The following is a 22,859-nucleotide window of genomic DNA, read 5'->3' on the forward strand; positions in this document are numbered from 1 at the left end:
CCCTGCCCGCGGGGCCGAGGGGTCGGGCGGGCGGGAGCCGGGCTGCGCTGGGCGGGCTGCGCGGGGCGGGCTGCGGGCAGTAAGTTTGTGGGGGAGGGCCCCGTTACCCCCGCTTGGCCCGGTGCCCCCCCGGCCCCTGCCCGCTGCGGGCGGCTGCTCGTCCCCCGGCGGTGACGGCGTTCACTGCCCGGGCTGCTGCTGCTCGGCGGGAGCCGCTCCCGGCTCCGCTCCCGGCGCGGGGCCGGAGGATGTAAAAGGGCAAAAATCAGGAGTCGCCTGTAGGTTGGCCTGCGTGGTTTTATCTTCTATTAATTTTTCTTCCCCCCCGCCCCACTGTTCCGGTTTATATCCCATTATCGAGCCTGGGACACGACCGCTTTACATTTCTGAGTCATTAATTTAAGCGTTCAGTCATCACACTTCATCAAGGCTACTTGTCTTCCTTGCAGTTTTAAAAAAAAAAAAATTGTTGGACACACACAGGCCCCTGTTCCTGCGGAGTCTGCACATAACACTCTGTGTGGACACACAGGCTTGATGTCCTTAAAGTTGTGTGCTTGGGCTAAGGGCTAGTGTGACTTCTCTGATATTCAGTTTATTCAGTATTACAAATGTGTGAAATTTATTATATGGTTATTTATTATATCAATATATGGGCTTCTACGTGTCTATCATATGTGGGTATGGTCCACCTGGCACTGGGAAAACTGGGACAAATATTTCTGAAGCTCATGTTGTAAAGGTGTATTTAGATGTACCTGCTGAATTTAACCCTAGACAGAGGCTGGTCATTAATTAAAAATTAGATGTTTGGGTTTACTTAAAGTGGCAGAATGTTCCAAAACCAGTTTTTGAAACCTGGAGTGTGTTGACAAAGAAAGTGTATTGGTTTTCATGTAATAATTCATAGACAGCTGAGTGATATTTCAGACAAATTTTGTAAGTGAAATTGATCTTAAGTCAGGGGAGCCAGATACGCAAGTTTACTTCAGAGTCTTTTTCTTTCCTTTTTGGAAAGTAAGATGTTGAAGAGGGACAAAATTTCCTTGTCAGTTACCTTTGCTGTACCTCTGTAGGTAGTACCGTTCAGCCATAACCATGTTTTTGTAGGCTTTATAGAAGTAAGAACATTTCCTTTCCAAACAACACTTTGAACCTTGCACTTCAACTCTTGTTTCTGATACGTGTCTGTAAATTTAGCTTATACGAGGTTCCTACTGAGCATAGGCATAGAGTGGAGGGGAGACTGTATTTTGCACAGCCTGGGTGTTGTGGTTAATTTTGGGACAAGGTAGCACCTCTGGTGGCAACAGAGACAGCAGCATGGGCACTGTGCTTCTGCTGAATTTCAAAGAAAAAGGTCCAGTGGTACCAGGTGTGACAGTAGTTAGTAGCAGTAAATGCCAGCAATTAATTATTCCACGTGCTTTGTTAGCTTCATTTCTTTAACAGGTGCAGCTCAAATAGAACTATAAATCTCTGTGTGCCTTCAGTCCCTCTAATAAGTCTTCTGGCTCTTAGAAGATTTCAAATAAATTTGGCAGCAGAGATTTCCCAGGTGAGCAGTTTCTACAGAATTTCTGGAAGTAAGGAAGCTAGGTAGAATGGAGCTTTTGACCTGCACACCAGAGAGTTTATGGTAACACTTGCCTCAATCTGGAAATTGATGGAGGAAACGGAGCCTCCCTGGTTTTGTAGCTTGCAGAGCTACTGGTTCAGTTTTCAGTAGTTATTTAATACCTGGACCCCAGTACCATTCTATCCAGAATGAAACTGGTGAACCCAAGGTAGCTTTAATCTGTATTTTGTATTATAAAGAGGGATTGTCAAGGAAATATTTGTTACTCAACAGCAGTTCTTTGGCTACAAAACAAATGAATGCAATTGAAAGTATACTTAAATTTTTGCATTATTTTGGATAGCTGGAAAAATACTTAATACATTTTTGGTGTGCTGCACACTGTGTAACAGAATTATTGAAAAAGTCAAAATACAGGGTTTTTTATCAAATTCATACAGCAGAGCAGAGAACTATTCTACTGCACCAAAGAAATGCTCTTTATTTTGAGCTTTGCACGCTTCTGCAGCTTCTGAAGAGTGAAATCATCACTGTGTTCTTTCTGATAAGTCATGGCTGTCATGTGACAGCGATGCAAAAGTCTGTGGTGTGGCACATGTGAGATTATTTGGTCAAAGTTTACTTTATGAATAAACTGGCTGTATGGTTTTACTTTTCCATATGCGCTACCTGTGGACAAGAGCTATACTTTCAATAGATAATTCAAAACTTTAGTTAAAAGAAATACGTTCTTTCATCCATATTCCCTACTTGCATCCAACTGTTTTGCTGCCTAGTTTGATCCCAGTTTGAGTAAGATACCTTGATGTTAATTTAAAAATTGGTGTCAGTACTAACATGAAAATGGCTTTAGGAACGCGTCCTTATTCTGCTGTGTCGCATCAAGCAGCCTTTTTCAGGTAGGACACCTTCTGTGTGTATGTACACAGCCTGTGGTTTCTGCAGCATCTTTCTGAAAGGTTTCAGGCTTCTAGTGCTGTAAGTCCTGTGCCTACTGATGGAACAGATTGATCTGTGAGGGAGAACTGCAGTTTCTTTTAACTACCGTAACAGAACGGATTCGTTTTTGTCTTGCAGGAATCACCTCCAAATACAAGTAGATAACTCTGTCTCAGGATGTATTTCATTTCTGTTCTCCTTGAGAGTGCCAGTAGGAGGTTGTTTTATAGTGATGATATGATGTGATGATATAGTGATTATATGATGTGGCAGTCTATTTTTTATAATTTTTTAATACAAACTGCTTTACAGTTGCCATATGGGAACTTCCTTCAATCACTACAGTCCCTGGCTGCATTTGCACCAATTATTAGAGCTGTAGGATTCCAGATTGTATCATGAATTGCTGGATTTTGAAGGAAAACCTGGACAACTTCCCACGTGTATGCTGAGTTTAGCAGGGAAAAGGTAATATTGAAAAGATACTGTCAAGTACTTGTAGGACAGGTTTAATTTTAGGTTATAAGAGGTCATTCTGACTGCCTTTTGCACTTAAGGCATCACTATCCTTGATGGTGCCAGTGCATCAAAACAGAAACTGGCACCAAAGTAAGTTACTGAAATGAGTGGGACTGCACCCTTAGGTAAAGTTAATATGCACGGCTGATTGCAGGATCAGAGATCAAGATAGTAACTTTAATGCTAGAAATTGAATAAGTAAACACTGTTACTTATGCATGATTTTGTTCCCTTTAGATTTACACACATATTCTTTGAAGATGTAAAGGGTAGCCGGAAATAGGATGGGAAATGACCTCTCTTGTCATTTTGGATAGGCACCACATAGAGCACTGAGTTTCATGCTGTGTCCCATAAGTCAGTGGACCAAAGCCATGCACAGCTGAAACCAAGCCCTCGAGCTGGACTTCTAGCTGACTCTGGCTTGTATCCAAGCCCCACAGCTCAGTGGGACACTGCTGTAGAGATCATCACTAACTGCATTTAAGGCTTTGTTGACTGTTCTGGTCAGACTGGGGTTTTGTTTCAATTTTTCTTGACTGTAGTATTAGGTAATGTTATAGAGCATGGCTGGAGAATGCTGAGGAAGTAAAACCTCAGACTGGAATAATTTGTATTTTAGCTTCTCGAACACTATTAGTTGTTGAGTAGGGAATTGGGAAACCGTTTTTGCTAACCTGGCTGTATTTTATCTTTGTATTTTTGGAAGAAAAATGCTTTTATAGTAGTGTTACATGTGACTTTAATAGGTATCAATACTGACTGCACCTATATCTTAAATGTTTATGTAAATCTTGAATTTTGATGGTGCTACTGACCATCAAATAATTTGTCTTTCAACTTGTCACTTCAGGGAGATGAAAAACTTCTATGGCTTAAGATGTTTCTGTGGCTTTTTTCACACCACAAGTCCAGAGGAGTCTGGGAAAAATAAATGATTCTTCAGAAGTGATGAACTCTTTTAGTTGAAATTTTAGGATTATCTAGAGCAGGCTTACGAGAGTGAATAGCTTTATTTAACTCCATTGACAGTGAAGTTGAGCAAACTCACCCACATAAGTAAATCTTTGTAGATCAGGGCCTTTAACTTTGTTTTGGAGAAACTTCGAGGAGAATTTTGTGGCATTAATCACACATTTAAACTCAGTCTTCATATTGGGAGAGTTTGATTTGGTAAGGTTAAGTTCCTTTGCACAAGCCCAAAGCACTCTAGTGTTGGAAAACTGAGGCAGTAGTAGTGTTTTAATCATGAAGTGAATTATGGAGTATAAATTCAGGCAGGCCTCAGGTATGCTTCTCAGGACTGATATCCCTGTAGAAAAGAAGGGTCAGAGTGGAAGATGGTGTTCATGTTCCAAATGTTTGTCCGTAGTTCAGGCAAACATTTTGATGGTGCATGCAAACTTCAGAAATAAAATAATGTATCTGGGCTAAAGGTTTTGAAATTTTCAACCCTACCTATTGGCCTCACAATTGTAAGAAAAGGCAGTGCTTGTGTGAGGTATTTAAAGAGTAATTAGAGGGTGCTATGGATCTCTTGTGTATTGCAATAGTATAGCATTTTAACTGTTTTGGCAGTCAGCCAGGAAAGGGAGGCTTAAAACAAATTAATAGTGAACAATCCAGTTTTAATAAGTTATTTTAAGTGTGGTTAGATAACAACATTAATATTTATGCTTAAAATGTGACAAAGAAAAAACAGGTCTCAGTATGTTATATGTATCTTCTATTTTATTGGAAACTAAAATAATGATTGATGCTCATAACCAGAAGAGTAGAAGAGAAACCCTCCAAAGTCCTTCTCTTTCTTTACATACCCTTCCTGTTTCTGGTTGATTTTTACCAGCTCAGCCTGTTCAACATAAATACTTTATTTTGCCAGTTATAGAACCCCAAAGTCCAGAAACTTAAAGACTGCACCAAGCACAGCATGGCCACAGGCTTTCCTAATTCATAGGCTGCCTTCCTGAGCATCCAGTATTGCCCAGAATTTCAGATGGTGGTGGCCCGCGCTGAACCTCTGGTCTGACTCAGGTGTTTGGGCTTCATGGACTTCTGGTATAATTTATAAAAGCTGGCCTCTCAATAGGCTTAGCTTAACATGTGCCTCACAGATTAACACTTTTAATGTTCTGGTCTAAGTATGCTCCACTGAAAAATGAATATAGAATTAATATCTAGAAAAAAAGTTTGTTTTCGAAGCGCACATTTATCTGAAACTAGCATTTGTTTGCCAAACATAGGAGAGAAAACATTATCAAAGCTGAGGTTGAGGGAGGAAATTTAAAAATAAATACAAAAGTTCTGTATTTCATTTTAAAGTGTTTAAAACAAGATTAGTCATGCATCTTTTTAGTGCTCTTGTATCTCCTTTTTTTTGAGGTCTGCAGTTGTAGATAAAAACCTTACATTACTGATTCCCAAATCAAGGTCTTCAGAAGAATATTAACAGAAAACATATGTAATGCTTCAGTTAGAAGTTGATCAGACCTAGTCTGTGAGAAACACAGAGTTAAATGTGACATTTAAGTCTGAAATTTGTATAAAACAGGAGTCTCAAAAACATCTTAAAAATTACAGACCTGCACCAAACCATGTAGCAAAGTTCACATTTTAAAAATCTGTAAAGACACAGCATTTATATTCTTGTGAAGACTAAGCAAGGGTGAGATGAAATGGAGGAAAGCTTATGGTGATAAAGCAAGTGGTTTGTGTCCTTCTTCCTGTACCTTCTTGAGCTGAAAACAGAACATTCCAGCAGAACAATTTGCAACTTCTGGTGTTTTGTTGATACCTAGTATTTAGTGTTTGTGACCAGCTCTGACTGGTAGTTCAGTTGAAATACTCCACATTTCCTTAGAGATGTGAACTTTTAGCAATGCTCTGATGAAGCTGTGAGCACACTTAGTAATGCATCTTATGAGCTGGTAGGTAATCTCTCCTAATAGAAAATCCTGCAATACTTCAGTGACAGGTGAACATGAAAATGTGGATTTTTGTTTTCTTTTTCCTAATGCAAATTTATGTGAGGCTTAAATAAGTTCTGCAAAGCAAAGACTATTCTCTGCTTTGTGTGATGACTAGCCCAGGTGAGTTGTGTATCATTCTTAAAAGAAAACTGTCCCTTACTGAATGGGGACAGAAGACTTGTAGTTTCCTTGATAGTTTGGAGGTTTTTATCCTAAATCTGAACAGAACTTCTCTTTGATGCACATATTCTTTAACGGAAGCCTACTAGAAAAAGTTGTTACAGATCAGACTGGAAGTCAATCAAGGCAAATATCTGTTGTCTTGATATCTTTTATTTTTTTTTCCAATCCATTCAGGATAAATTGTCAATGTCTCAAGTAAAAATTCTTGGAAGTTTAGTTAGAAGCTAATTTTCAGAATTCTTTGAGCACCAGATGGCATTTCTCATTCTGCCTGTTTTAAATAAAAACTATTGAAGTTTTTTCCAGCTGCAATGTCTTAAAATGTAAGCGTGCCCTCTGGTTTCTGAGACATGTGATATATGGGGTTTTTGCCAAAGTATGTTCTTTGGTTTTGTTTTTTGGGATTCCCCCGGCATATATTTTAGAATAGAAGTTGCATTATAGAATGACAAAGCCCTTAAAGCAAAGAGAAGATGGGCTTGTTTAGCTGATACTGGTGTCAAATATTTGTTTAATGAATGATTAAGGGTTATAATAGCATTGGCCACATCAGCTCATCCATACCTAACTGAAAAACATTCACTGGGGAGAGAAAAAGGGTGTATTAGTCTCACTGTAGAAAGCCATGTTGAATTCTATTTTCATAGTCAAGTTAAATATTCTATTCTGGAACACTTAGAGCGTAGAGCAAAAGACTGTTCCTTTTGAAAACAATTACCCATGAAGAAAAGAGAATGGAAAACAAGGGTAATTCTTGAGCTGTTGCTACTAGTCAGTTGGGGAAATTTTCTTGAGTAACATTTGTTTTCTCAAGCCTGTGAAGTAGGCATTGTATTAACGTTCTGTAGTTGGTGGGGAAAAAAGGGGTTACGTGTTCTTGTTTGGTGGGCTTTAAAGAGTTTTTCTCTGGTTCTGACAGAGCAAAATACAAGTACAAAATTTTCAACTTCAGAACACACAAAAATTAAATGCTAACTGTATATGGCTTTAGAGGCTAGGATACAATAATAATATGGATACCTTTTTTTTTTACTTTCAAGTACAATTCTGTACTGTATTTTAAGTACAGCTACACACTAAAAACACAATTCATAAATCATAGTGATTGAGGCTATTTAAAGTGATAAGCTTTCAAAATATCTTGCTGAATAATTGCACGTTATGTAATTTGATAAAGATATCAATCTTCTTTTTCATTTTAGGAATTATTTCTTAGCTTGTACACTGTAGAAACCGTAGAACTGATTGATTCAGGCTATCATGATGTACGTAAAAATGAGACAAGTGTTAGTTTATAGATGAAAAATTATTTCCCTGGAAACGTTTGACTTGTTCATGCATAGTAGGTGTATTTAAATATTCTGGAATTCATTTGCATTGGTTATTAAATCTAGGGCTCTTTGATTACCTCCCCTTCCCTTTTGCTTAGGTCTGACATATCATCAGAATACTATTTTAATCTGGTGCATACATGGTGAAATCATAGCCAAGTTAATACATGACTTGCATTAACAAGCATGACACCTTTATTTTACACGGTTATTTTAAATTACTATTTTATCTCAGATTTACACTTGGGCTTCTTCGTTCTTTTCCCAAAGAAAGAGGTTGAGCCTTACTAGTCAGTAAAATATATTGACTCTACATATTAGGTTTACACTAATCCTTTCAGCTTTTTGCCAGGGGCATGGATTTCCTATGTGTACGTTTAATGTAATAATAAAGTGTCTTAATAATTCTCTTAAGCTATATACATAATTATTTAAGCAATGAAAGTGCAATTTCTATGCAAGACATTTTTATTTCTTCCTAGTTTGTGTTCAGTGACATTTGAATGGAAATTCTGATTGAAATCCATATAAATAACCAGTGTTACATTTTAAAGGACAAGTTAATATGTTGCTTCCTAGATAAGGATATTGAGGGCAATAATTCTAGTGCAAACCACAATTTGCTTTAAATCTGATAGATTTATTTACAAAAGGGAATATTAGCTTTAGTTTGTGAATGCTTTTTGATCACCACAACCACTAAGGCGTTAGAATGGATAGATCCCATACTCCCAAGTTTTTGTTTTCTTTGAAAATAGCAACAAAAAAATCTCTCCTCTGTCACTTAATCTTGTCTTCCCTAAATGTTTCTAAGATTCTGGTGAACCACTATCTAGGTAATAATGATGAGTGGAATATTCTTTACACTTTACAACAGCTTATGTTACTTTAGATATTTGGGTATTCAAATTCTGATTACAGGTGGTTATGAATTGGATCTGCCAGTTTGGTAATTTAAATTTGTTTAAAGTTTTGGCAGCTAGCAGCATAGTTTGAATGTTTTTTTTTAAAATTTAGTATAGGTTATCCTAAAAGTAAATCTGTGGCTTTTATAGAAATTTCAGTTAAAAAAAAATAATCTCCACTTTAAATAATAAAGAAATGTGATCAGAAGGGTCACTTATTGTTATATGTGACATGTGGTCAGTCAGCGTATGACTTAATTCAGCTTCATAGGTCTGTTGTACTCTATTTCTGCTGTTATACAAATAGTTAGAAGTAAATATTGTTTACTGCATTATGTGCAGTACAGTGTAGTCAGGTAACCAGATAATTTATGTGATGGAGTCAAATCATATTTAGGCCAACAGAGTAACCTGCAAAAAATTCCAAGCCTGTCGATTTATCACAGCCTAAGGAGTTCTTGAGGAAACCCTGATTGCTGTGGTGGAAAGTTAGTGTTTGTAAGTGTTACTGCTGCAGGATTTCTACAGCTTGGAAGCCATGCCATTAAACTGTTGCTTCTCTTAAAACATTTCCTAGATTTGATGGAATTTTACTTTTCCCTCAAGTTCCCCTGAAATTGAAAGCCAAAGCAGATGCAGATAGTAGTTTTACAGTCAGAATATCTGAACGGGATCATTCCCTTTAAAAACATTGCCATGTAAAATAACTTCTCAAATACTTTAAATTTAAATGAAAATTAGGTTTGGTGGTTTTTTTTCCTTTTTAAAAGGTTTGTTTCAGGGTAGTGTGTTTGTCTGGGGCATTTTTTAGCTAATTTGGAACTGGAGAATCTGAACCTGCTTTTATTCACAGATATTTTAGCATTGCTATTCTAGGATGTGATCCTTTTTTACACACTGAAGTCAAGTGCAAAATTCCTCTTGATTTCAGGGAGAGCTGGATTAGCTTTACACAAAAGGACTAAATCATCCTCTGGGATAAGTGGAGGGAACTCTATTGAAGTCGACTTCATTAGAGTATAAAATGAAGACAAAAAATGTGTTGCCTGCCTTAACAGGCAGTGAAATTGGATCTGTTAGCTCAAACAGTTAGGTTAATTTAGCAGTTGAATCAAAGATTTTTGTCCTTTTTCAATTAGATTGTAGTTATATTAGTTCACTGCATTGAGCAGTGAATAACGTGTCACTTAACCTTTACTACAAATATTTTACTGAAACTTGAATCTCTTTATGAGCCTCTTTGTGTGGCATAAGAATTATAATAAGAAAACAAACACTTGGTTAAGCAAACTTTTGAGCAGTTTATCCTTAAGTAGATGAATGGAATCTGTTTGAATTGCTGTTTAGATCTAGGCTTTATATGACAAGTTGTGTGAGGTTTGGGGAGCCTTATTTGTATTTTCAGGCTCAGGCTGGTATCCTGAGTGGCTTTTTGTAGTTTTGCTGAGGTGAGAAATGGGTAATTCATTTACACTGAAAATTGAACTATGTGTTATTCCATGTGGTATTTGGAGTAATCCCATTGAGTTCCACAGTAGATAGTAGTGCCTTTGGCATATTCCACTAATGCTTTACACAATGGTATCTGATTTGTGTATACAAAGGTTGAAGAAATAATATTTGAGACAAATGAACTCAAATGTAGTGATTATTTATGTAATACTCTGCTATACTTGTAAAACTAATCATTTGTACTCAGATTTTTCTTCTGGTATCTGTTGGAATCATGAATTAATTCAGCTATCTGTGTGATTATTATGACCTAAGCACTTTCTGTATGGGTTTCTGGTACTTCCTCTTTGAAATTTAACAAGGGGAAAAGGGATGAAATTATTGTAATCTCCTTAGAATCGTTTGAGAATGAGCCCTTAAATGCTGCCCCACATTTCTTTATTAACATTTCAGAGGTTAAATAAATTCTGCTCCCTAGGAAGCTTCATAGAGCTCTTAGCTGCTTAGCATACATAGGTCTGGAAAAAAAACCCTCCAGAAATAACTGTTGCTGCAATATTTAGCTGGTGTTAAGGGGTTAAGTAGTAACCTGAAATTTTCTGAAGCACTTAAGATGCTAAATTTACAAAACACGAGAACTGTTTTAAGATTAGTCTTCGTTAGGAAGCTTATTGAAGCACCGGCATCTTCCTGGATACATCCTGTACTTTTGTGTCTTCAGCTTGCTTCATCTATTCACGGTCCTAACTGCTTTTTGGTTTTTAGAAACTCTTGCTGCAACTTCTTTGTGACTAAGACGCATTGTCAATCAGTCCAGTGCTCCCCATGCCAGCCAACTGCCCCCTTAATGCAGCAATTCACTTGGATGAATAGTGCTCATACTTTAAGGAGACAATTGTCTAGCAGAGAGAGTGCCAAGTTGATTTAACTTTGTATGGGTGTGAAAGAGTTTTTAAATGGGTGCTGTCAACTAGACTTGGCCCGGAGCATCAATTGCATGAAAATTGTTATAATCTGATTGAGATTACATCAAAATTTGTTCAAAATATTTTAGTCAATCCCTGGGCTGTGAGAGCATTAATTACCCCAGAAGTGGTTGTCAGACGATTGCCGGTGGTCGCTTGGAACTGTAGCGGACGTGTTCTGCCTGAATGTATAACACGGCTTTTAAAATGGACTCCTTTTTGGCAGTACATCGCTGAATTGGTGAAAGAATACAGGATTTATGTTGTAATCTGCTCTTCCAGTTCCCTTTAATGCCACAATGTGTGTTTGAAACACTTAGTTGGATGTATAATGCAGTGTAAAACCACAACTGTAGCCTGTCATTACTGTAGTGCCTACAGAGCTGTGCTACTATTTAGCCAAACCAGCTACTTGGATTATCCATTACCTGGAATTGTTTAAAAGTGGACAGAATTTATGAAAATTGCATCGCTTCTTTGCTGACCAAAATTTTTGGATGCATTTTTAGTTTTAGTGGAGGTTGAAATGAAACTTCTAGGTACACCGTCACTTGAGTGCAGAGGATTTAGCACTGGGCTTTCTTTCATTCTTGATAGTGTAAGGATGGACCTTTCCTAAACATAATTTGGACCCTGATATTTTTTCACTGCACTTCTGAAGGGGAGAGGGTGAAAAAAATTAAGAAAAAAAACATGTTGAGAAGATGCTTCCTGAAATTCCTTATGTTTCTTTTTCAGGGAGGCCTGGAAATCTGAGAAAATAAGTTATTTCTGACAAGAGCCCGACAAAATATGGTTATTATCCTAAATGTGTAGAAAGGATGCTGTTAACAAAATACTCTTGTTTAAAGGAGAGAGAAATTATTTGGTAGTAAGAAAATTTTTCATGGTAGTAAGTAGTGAGTATATTTGGGGGCGGGGAGGAGGGTGTTTTCTTTGCTTCTCTGAGGTCATTAGGCCATTACAGCTGCAACAACATTGCTACTAGCTTACATACATTTGTGGAGAAAAAAAGAGGCATTGTTATTTCAGTGCCTGGCTGGAATAAGTAGTTTGTTAAGCAGTGCTGTGAGGTTGTTGGTTGTTTTAGGGACATCTCCAATAGTAAATGTGCAGCTATTAGTAAGTGTATTGTAGGTATAAAAAAAAAAAAAAACAAAACAAAACAAAACAGAAGTTTAGATTAGAGTATATGAAGAAAAAGAGCTAGAATAACTTTCAAATATGAAGGACAAGACATTGATTTGGATCTGTCATCATAGCATGGAGAAGAAATCATGTTTAACCACGTTGTGTGCTGACATTGGCTGGGTAGATGAGAGAAGAGCAGTGAACATTGTTTATCTTGTCTTCAGTGATGCTTTTGGCATGGTCTCCCATAGCATCCTTATAAACAAACCAATGAAGTGCATGCCAGGTGGATGAACAGTGAAAGTGACTGGAAACTGTCTGACCTGGTGGGCTCAAAGGGTTGGCATCAGTGGCACAATGTCACAAGTGGCTCAAAAGCTGGTGGCCAGTCACTAGCAGTGTACCCCAGGGCTCAGTACCAGAGACAATCCTGTTCAACACCTCTGTTACTGTCCTGAGGGTCACACAGAAGCGCACCCTCAGCAAGCTTACGAGAGGAGCTGATAGACCAAAGAGGGTTGTGCTGATATCCAGAGGAACATTGACAAAGGAATTGTCTGATGGGAACCTCCAGAAATTCAGTAATAGGAAATTTAGTGACCCTGGGGAGGAACAAATCCAGGCTCCAGTATGTGGTAGGGTCCAATCAGTGCAAAAGAAAGTGCAGAAAAGGACCCGGGGTTCCTGGTGGGAAAGAGGTGTGTGAGCCATCAATGTGCACTTGCAACAAAGCAGGCCAGAAGTGTTCTGGAAGCATTAGGAAAAGTCACCAGCAGATGAGGGTGGTGATCCTTTCCCCTTACTCACCACTGGTAAGGCCACACTTTGAGTGCTGTGTGCTGGGCTCCCCAGTATGAGAGACATGGATGTACTAGAGCAAGTCCAGCAAAGGGCTACTGAGATGACTACAGGTCTGGAGAATTTGTCTTCTGAGAAGCTGAGAAAGCTAGGATTGCTGAGCCTGGAGAAGAGTGCTCAGGGGCACCCTATGTGTGTAAATAAACTAATGAGGTATAATAAAGAGGATAGAGTCAGGCTGCTCTCGGTAGTTTCCACTGATATCATGAAGTAATGGGCACAAATTGTAATACAGGAAATTCCATTTAAACATCAGAAAAAAGAGAGGATTTTTTTTTTTAATGTTAAGGGTGATAGATTGCTGGAACAGGTGGTCCAGAAAATGCTGTGGATTCTCCATCCTTGGCAATAACTCAAAACCCAGCTGGACACAGCCCTGAGCAACTTGCTGTTATTGACATGCTTTGAGCAGGGGGGTTGGGGTAGGCATCCTCCAGATGTCCCTTCCAGTTTCAGCTGTTCTGTGATTTTCATTAAATTATTTAAGAGGGCCAAACCAGTAAGTATGGCAGTTGAAATGAAACAAAATACAGGTGTTGAAAGGAAGAATAGTTTTGTTTGAATTCACAGACAAGTTTGTTTGTTTGTTTCTTATGAACAGCTTTCTTATGACAGCTTGGGAAGAGGGTAGAGAACTCTTTGCAACTGCATTGTTCTCTTGGGTGTCTTAGCTTTCTGCTATTAATATCAGGGCTGTGTATGGCTTTATTGTCAGCTGTGGCCTCTCATTCCTGCAGCAGCAGCAGTGAGGCTACTGTTAACATTCCTGCTGCCCAGAAGACTGAGCAGCACCAGAGGCTTTAAGACAAGGAAGAGTTTTCATCTCATATCTGGAAAGGTGTTTTTTCAATGTCTGTAATTAGGGTATTTTTTTTTTTTTCTTCTTAATGCTGTAAAAACATAGGATGTGAACACTATGCTTGCTCCAATGGTTTTTTTATCAATCCTGGTAGTGTGGTTGTTTTCCTTTATTTTCTCCATATATTTGATTTAAACATACTGAATTGATGAATCCATGCTGCTCTTCCGTTGGGATTAGAACTACAAGCTTCTATTGGACTTATGCAAAATATGAAGATAAAAAAGGAGCTGAAACAGTTGCATATGGATTTAAACACATTTTTATGTGTAACTGTAACATCCTGCCAGTAGAAATACGGTCACAATGAACTTAGCATTTGAGCTTGCACCACAGAAAACCACTTGATCAGTGTGTAAGACTAATTTTCAACTCTTTGCCTTTGGATATGTGAGTTAAAAGAGATGAAAGTTGGCACTGTGTTGAAAAAATGTGTGAATTTCAACCTGAAACTTAGATGGTGCTTAAAAACTTTGTGTTGTAAAAATTCAACTTCACACAATATTGGTAAGCCTACAAATACTTGTGTACATTGTTTTAGTCCTTATCTCAAATTACCTTCTTGTTGGTTGTAATTTCCACAGAAGTTCTCAATTCCAGAAAAATGTTAAAGGTTTTACTTCTCTTTGAATGCTGTCTCATTTGCAAATGAATAACTGTGTCTTCACAAGCTCATTTGTGTTTTCTAGTAATTAGGACAGCTATTACATAGTTGAATGGCTACTGCTGCACAGGAGCATATATTTATGGAACTATTATTTACAGACTGGAAAAATATGAGAGACTTTTTGATACAAATAAATGTTAGTAGTATTACTGTTACAATAAATTTTTATCATGTACTGATCTTCCTAAAGATAATGGTTAAACCTTCTGTGGAAAAATGAGAAACACTTCCATGTTTTTAGAGAGGCCTGCTTTGCACTTTAGAAATACTGCTTTCCAAACAGTAAGCAAGCAAGGATCATTGTACTTAGACAATAAGCAACAGATAAAACACCTAGCTAAGTTATAAATTCATGTGTGATCTGTAGTGTCCTAATCTGTATGTGACACTATTTTTAAGAAAGACTTCAGGACAGATCTGGGGAACTACAGATTACTAAGCTTGACATCTGTTCCAAGTAAATCAGTAAAAATAATAATAATGAAAATAACATGGATAAACATGATGTACTGAGGAAGAGTTAGAAGCCTGCTCGGAAGGGATGTCATGTTTTGCAAACTCGCTGGAGGTTTTTTGAAGACAAGTACATGAATAAGCAAGATCTGACAGAAGCAGTTTCCTTGGATGTCCAACAGGCATTTGATAAGGAGCACCACCAAAGAGTTTTGAAGAAACTAAGCAGTCACAGGATAGGGGGAAAGGATTTTATGTGGTTAAATTAATGACTAAAATATAAGAGGAAGAGTTGAAGTAAATAGGGAGGGGCTCCAGGTAACAATTCTCCAGGGTAATGTTAACAGAGCATGTTCAAGTTAATAATGTGTATAGAAGAAAAAGTGAGCTCACAGACTTCACTGATGGGTAGCAGATGCAAAGGCTAATCCTAGCATTACACAGGGACCTGACATTGCTCAGCAACCAGATGTTAAAATGGCAGACAAAATTTCCCATAAATTGCTTCATGTATTCTGTTTGAAGGTAAGGGAGAACAAGCTTGTCTTCTCATCTAAAAAGATGAGTTCAAAGCTGACTATTGCCACTAGGAAAGAAAGGGAGAATGATCATTATAACTTTTAAGAAATTTAATCATCTTATGCATTTTTGCCCTGCTTACACCTATCCATGTCATTGGTCTAAAAAGAACATAGTTGAAGTTTCAAGGACGAGAAAAATCTAAAATATGGAGCTATTTCTGTAAGAGGAGCAGGATGAATTTAAGGTCGAAAAGGTGACCAAAAACTGGTGTAACAGCATCCTGTTAAGTGTTCAGCAACCAATGGGACAAAAATAGGGGGTGTTTATTCACTGTCTTTTTTTAGTGCATGCACACTAAGAGGTATCTAATGAAAATAGCAGCTGATGAATTGAAAACAGACAAAAGGAGGTGGTTCCCAACACAGCATGTCATTAAGCTATAGAATTTCTTGCCTCAGGAATTTAAGGAGTCTAAACATTACATCAGTGTAGAGGGAAACTGCTGTTTTGTGGAAGAATCATCAAATACCTACCTATTCTTGTTCAGGAAATCCTGCTTCTGCAAACCATTGGGGGATCAAGGAATATTCCTGGGAAATATTGCTGTGCATTTATTGTATTCTTGCATGCTCCTGGGTGCTGTTAATGAGAGGCTATTTGAATGGACATGGACCCCTGGATCTTGCTTAGTACAGCCATTACTTTATTTCAAAGCCTGCCCCTTTTTTATTTTTATTTCTCTTTTACTAGTTTTTCAGAATCCTTTCTAACAATAGCACTCAAACTTGGGCCTGCACTGGGGTGCTAAGATATTTAAGGAGGATTTTAGGGCCACTGGTTACACATTCTTTTATTTGTGAGACCTTCTGCATGCAACCAAAATATAAAATCACCAAAATATAAAATCTGATCATGTTCAGACAAGGGACAGGACTGCAGGTAAGTGTCAGTCAATGGCTTCATAAGACATTATCCTCTTACTGGTGTATAGAACATTTTGGTCATGTAATGGATGTTCTAAAGAAGAGGTGGTTTTGAGTATGTATAGGTCGAACAAATGCACGGCCTGGGCTGACTGTAGGCAGATTATTTCTGCTCTCCCTTCTGACTCCTTTGCAGTGATTTTGTATTGCACTTCCTCCTCCAGACATGCTTATTGATAAAAATACACTTTTCTGTGTCTATAATGATTATTGAAATAATCAAGAGATCTTGCTACTTATAAATTAAGAAGTAATACTGTGTTGGATGGCAATACTCCATTTGAGAATCTGCACACTATTTGAAACCAGAGACTGCTATTTCATATAGCTGTCCTGTTCCTTTTGTGAAGGTGGCAGCTCTGCAAATAATGGGTTTTAACTGTTTGGTTCAATCATAATAGATTTTGATTTGGTATTATACTTTACTACATAACTGATTATTAAATCCTTAGTTCCTGCTTTCTGTAGAAACATTTTTGAAGTTTAGGCTGAGGTTCAGGAATTAGTAGACTTCTTAAAATATTTTCATTTAGTTACACATCATATGGACTTCCTGATAGCTTTCCTTCTATAGCTGCCTTATTTTAAAATAATTATTTCATATTCAACAGCTATCAAGATTTGTACAAAGATGTCAGAAGCATGTGTAATTTTATTTGAAAGGTGTGTTTATTTTTCCATGAGCAAACATCTATCTGTTGTGCAAGGGGAAAATAATGGCTGCTAATATTTACGTACAACTTAAGCTAATTCCAGTTGCTAATTTGTGGCAGTGCTGTTTCTCACCCTGCTGAAGGACAACTTTTCCAGCCTGATTTTTTGAGTCAGTGGAAGGAGATGACCATTAGGCATGCCATGCCACTTAAACTTGTGTATTAGCTGTCAGGAGACAGGTTGGTTAATGCCAGCTTTGGCTGCCTATACATGAGCTGGTTCTGTAGGCTCCCGTTATAGTCAGTGGAGAGAAATAAGCACTTTCACTGCATGATTCATCTCACCCCCAGATGGATGTCTAAATTTGGAAGATGAATTCCACCTGAAGTCCATTACCAAATATAAATGTCATTAGTTTAAACTAGGGAATTATTTTTAAAGGACACTAGCTTGACTGGCACACCAATTGAGTAGAAGTATGTTTTCTTCCATGAATTGCATTTCAAAGGTTCAAAATCAGCACTCTGTAGCTTGTTTCATATTTTGTGTTGTTTGGAACTGCTCTGCTTTTACAGCAGGCTTGAAAGTTAACAAGTCAGATATATTCACACTGCTTTATTTCTAAGTATCTTAACTCTGCCAGACTATCTGACTCTTCCTGACAACTGGTTTGATTACTGGAGTAAGGGGATGACAACAGCATTGTGTGCCCTGCTCTTCTCATTATGCTAGTCCCTGTTCTCAGAAGGATGTCTTTCTGCTCAGAACTTTTTGCTAAATATTAGGAATTAAAAAAAATATTTTTTTTTCAGTGTCCTTAAAATCATTGCTGCTCTACAGTGGCCTATGTCTTTACAAAGGTTATACACAAAGTCTGTGTGAGGTGATCCAGCCGTGAAATTTTCAGGTGCAAAATGTAGGCAGTGAAAATACCTTTTTATTTCTGTTTGTCTGGAACAGACACTTGGAATGACTGGTATCCTTTTAAAGTATTTTTCATGCTGTGCCATGCTCACACACACGCGCAGCATGTCTCCCCTCCCGCCCCCTTAATTTTTCCTGTTTATAGGTCTTGATTCCTGACATGGGCAATCTCCTATCCTTTTCTTTTTCTTTTTTTTTTTCCCTTTTGGAAACTGCTTTTTATGTCATGATTTGTGGCAGCTTTTTCCTCCATGATTACGCTGATCAAGTCCTGCCATCAGATTCTATCCTAGTACTTGAATCAAAAATAAGAAATTATTACAATCCCATTTCTATTGTACCTTGTATGTATTATGTATACTTTCATTTTTGTATGCCATTTTTTATACTTATGTTCAGTTACATATTGAGGATGGTAGAGTTCTATCAGGTATGTTTGGTTTGGTGTTTTTTGCACTGAAAAGAGCATTTGTTTAGTTCCTACATCAGCCTGAACATTCTAAAAAAATAGTTTGGGGTTGCAAAGTAAATCACAAGAACATTTGAGGTTATGTATTAGAAAGCTGTATCATTTGAACATTTTACTCTGCAGATACAACCGTGGTGGGGAAAGGAGTTCCTCACTAGGAGCTATGGGGAAATTGGTGGCTGGAAACTTGGACCCAAAAGGTTATTTGGGTTCCTAACTGGGAGAACTGGATGTTGTACAGATATTGTATGGGCTCCTTACTTGTACTGACAAGAATGTAAAGCAGTTCTCAACTCTCTTAACAAAAGTAGCAAAATTTTTGTTAACAAAAATAACAAAAAGTCAGAAGTAATACCTATGTCAAGCTATGGAAAGATGTGAGGTAAAACACATCACCAGCCTTTAGCACTAGCAGAGAATTTATCAAATAAAAATTGCCAGGCACTTTTAGAAAAAAATATCTTCCCTCAAAGATGGGGCATAAAAAAAACCCATTAGTCTCTACCAGTTGGGAGTGGCTGGGTAATTCTCCCCACTCCTAGCCTGGCAGTTTAATGCTGGGTGTTGTATGAGCAGAAAATGCAATACCCTGTCAGTTTGTGTCATAAGGAGCAATTGCTGAGCTCTCCATTTGATGTCAAATAGGACTTTGCCTGGGGACAATATCTCTTCTTCCTGTTGAGTTACAGCCAGTACTTGGTAGAAATATGAAGTGCTACCTACTGCTTCCCTGTAGACAGTTCCAAAGGGGTTACACCCTTCTGTGTACTTCTCCTTTCTTCTTACTGTGTATTTGGGGTTTTGTGTTGTATTGTGCAGATCTTACCTTAGATCAGTCACCAGTGAACTGTGCCACTCCTTTGGTGGCTGCAGGTACAGGTATTTACCTGAAATTCTGCTGAGGCTCGGAGTTACCCAACTTAGTACTACTCTTTGTGAATAGCAGTACATTCTGGCTGGCAGTCCACAGATTGTGCCAAACAGCTGAACCCGTTTTTCAGCAGATCCATTTTGTGTTTCATCCAAAAGACAATGTGCTCAAAAATATGCGGAATTGATTCTTAAAGCTAACCTGTGAATGATAGTATTGCATTGCTTCCTGCTGGAAGGATGACATTTAGAAGTATTAAGTTTATAAAGCTGGTAAGGACTTAAGGAATTTTGGAAGTTTAGGAGCTTAGCAAAAAGCCCATTTCTGCTGGATGGGGATGACATGTAACTTTCTCTGATACATCTTCCTCTTTCAACTTATGAGAATTGAGAAATACAAGTTTTTATATATCTGTAAACCATCAGTATAAAAATAATCAAAACACTGAAATGAGTAAGGAAACTACATAAAAGGACTTGAAATAAGTCTCCCCAGCCTTCCAGGAGAGACACAGAACAATGGCAAGACTTTTTCTTGTTTTATGGTGCCATGATAAAATAGCATTTTAAATGCTTATATTTTTTTACTTTGTTTTCAATAAAACTTGGTTTTATTGAAGTTTTCAGTCAGAGACTGTCAAATATGCAGCAAGGTGGTTTTCATTTAAGCTGTTTTAATCATGCTGCTTATTTTTGGAGATCAGAAGTTCTGTTATTGAATTATCTCTATCAGACAACATTAGTTCTGTTTGAGTAGTGTAAATTTGTTTCCTTGTTACTCATGACTGAAATCTTTGTGACCTGTGACCAAAATTTAAAAAATTCATGCAGGTTTCTGAAGACTCAGTTGTTTGATGTGTGTTCTTCCACAAAATCCCTAACATCTTTACCCTTCAATTTAACATTCAATTGAAATTAAAATTGTCCTTCCTTCTGGCAGTACTTCTGGAGTCAAAAGAATATCATTAGAAGCCCTGCTTCCTGGTTAGGAACAAGAAAATCTAAATGGCAGTTACTTAGCCTGAAGAGAATTCTTAAACATACGTTGTGTACTCCTGAAAAGAATGTACCAGGGTGATTAAGAACACAAAATGGCCAAGGCTTTTACTTACCTATTTAGAAAAAACATTGCCTGAACTGGTCAATAAAAACTGAAGGGTGTCTTTGTGCTGTGGTACCCTTTTGGAAGTTAGCTGTATTTAATTACATGAAATGTGTCAAAACTATTTCCTGTTGCTCTTTGATTATTAGTGGTTTGTTTCTCTTTTAAAGATAACTTCCAGATCTCTAGTTGTTGTTTCAGCATCTCTTCTCCCCTTTACTCACCCTTCTCTCATCTATTACTGTTTTATTTGATATCCTGTACCATGGCTAAAACTTACCAAAGTTACCTGTTGTGTTCACTTAGCTCATGTTCAGGGTGTAGTAACTGGTGGTCTTTACATGTTGGCCAGTTCACAATTGGAACATGCTAAATTAGAGGGAAGGCACATTGACTAATATGAAAAACATTTTAAAAAGTGAATGTTGATAAAGTTCCCCATCACAAGAGATACACTAAGATGGTTTCCCTCTGTTTAACTCCATCAAATAAGAACACTCTCAGGAAAAGTTTGTCTTTGGCATCTTCTGCAGAATGTTTTAATGATTTGTATTTAAAGCCCTTTCAGTGGTTATAAGTGGTAGCGTGAAAATCAGCAGAAGATGAGTCTAAATGAAAGCAAACAGAGAATGGGAAGCAAACACTATGTGGTTTCATGTTACATGCCATCATTGCAGGCTTGGTACACTTGGTACAAGTCTCTCTAATTGCTGGTCTTGAGCTGGAAAGAGTTGAATATTTTGATTCCTTAAGCAAACAAAACAACATGAATGTAAGGGAAGGTAGTACCCTGGTTTTAGAAAGCAAAGAATTAATATTCTTTTTTTTTCAGTAGCACATTCATGAAATCACTAGTGAAATGCCCACATTTGGAACAAAACTTTTCTGTTGGAGACAGAAGATACACCTACTTGGCAAGAACCAACCCTTGTTTCAGAGAAGTGGCTGTAACATACAAATAAGCTAGTCCTGCTTACAAAGACAGGAAGAATGTGCTTTTCTGTGATGATGTGCTTGCTGAGGTGCAGCAGAAATGTCTTCATCCTGCAGAAGCTGATGAACTTGGAAGGTAGAACCACTGCATAGCTAAGATCCATGCACATTGCAAAACACAGTGCCAGGTGCTTACAGGGCAGGTGATGAATAATGTAATGGAGTATTGGAGATAATCATAAGAAATGCTGGATAGAGTAGTGGTGAGACTCTTACTGTGTTCTTTTGTCTCTGCTTTCAGATGAGTGATATACTTCTGAATTTCTTTTTTTTCCAAATTTGTCTCGCAGCTCCATGATTAGGGTTATCTGGATTAACTGAGAGTCATGTCTGTTTAATACAGAAAAAATATTATTGTATTTTCAGCAAGATGGATGTGCACCATGCTTTCAGGATATGGAAATTTCTGTTCAAGAGCAGTGCTGAAAAAGACTAAGAATCATAATGCTGCTGTCAAAATAAATGTTAAAGATCACAAATGGGTCCAGGGAACATCATGATTTTCCACAAAGTCAAGTGCAAGGTCCTGCTCCTGGATCAGGGAGATCCCCAATAGCAATACAGACTGGAGGAGGAATTAATTGAGAGCAGCCCTGCAAAGAAAAAGAGATGTTGGTGAATGAAACATTGGGCATGAGGTGACCATATCCTGGGCAGCATCAGAAGTGTGGCCTGTAGGTCAGGGGAGATGATTGTGCCGCTCTGCTCGGCTCTGCTCAGATTCCCACCTGCATACTGCATCCAGCTCTGGGGCCCTGAACAAAACAATGTAGAAGTGTTAGGGCAGGTCCAGAGGAGACCACAAAGGTGATCAGAGGGCTGGGGCACCTCTCTTATAAGAACTGGCTGAGAGTGTGTGTATTGTTCAGTCTGGAGAAGAAATGGCTCCAGGAAGAGTTACTGTGGACTGTCAGTGTATAAATGGAGCATGTAAGAAGCTGGAGAGAGACTTTTACCAGGGCCTGTAGTGGCACATCAAGGGGTAGCAACTTTAAACTGAAAGACTGCAGCTTGATATCAGATACAAGTAAGAAATATTTCAGGATGAGGTGGTGGGACACTGTAACAAATATCATTGAGTTTTAGAGCCAGGTTGCATGTGGGGCCTTGTGCAACCTGAAAAATATCCCTGCTCAGGGTCTTGTGCGCTGGAATGAGATGATCTTTGAAGATCCTTTCCAGTCCAAAACATTGTGTGATTATATGAAGGAAGGATTAAGGAATATCCCGTACCTTGAATGCCACATCTTTTCCTAGTGATCACTGTTAATGGGAGTTTCTGGAAAAACTGGGGGATCTTGGAGAAAATGAGGTGACTGAGTGACTGAAGAGCCACTTGATAGACTGGAGTCTAGTGGGACTGTATGAGTCTGATCAAAGGGAAGGTTTAAGTGAGCTGTGATCCTTCTTACACAGGGAACAGGAACAGAGTAGTGGTAGGGCTCCAAGGCAAAGGTGTTTTCTAGATGTCAGCATTAAATTCAGATGGGATGTGAGGCATGTACTTTTAGTGGTTACTGTGTTCAAAATGT

General features: G+C 38.1%; 1 protein-coding gene across 1 annotated transcript in view; it reads left to right on the forward strand.

The window, feature by feature from the left end:
• Positions 1-22,859, forward strand: part of YES1 (YES proto-oncogene 1, Src family tyrosine kinase) — a 49,538-nt gene that overhangs the window by 424 nt on the left and 26,255 nt on the right. The gene's annotated exons all lie outside the window — the stretch shown is intronic.

Source organism: Parus major, chromosome 2 (assembly GCF_001522545.3).
Source record: "Parus major isolate Abel chromosome 2, Parus_major1.1, whole genome shotgun sequence".
Taxonomy (NCBI): domain Eukaryota; kingdom Metazoa; phylum Chordata; class Aves; order Passeriformes; family Paridae; genus Parus; species Parus major.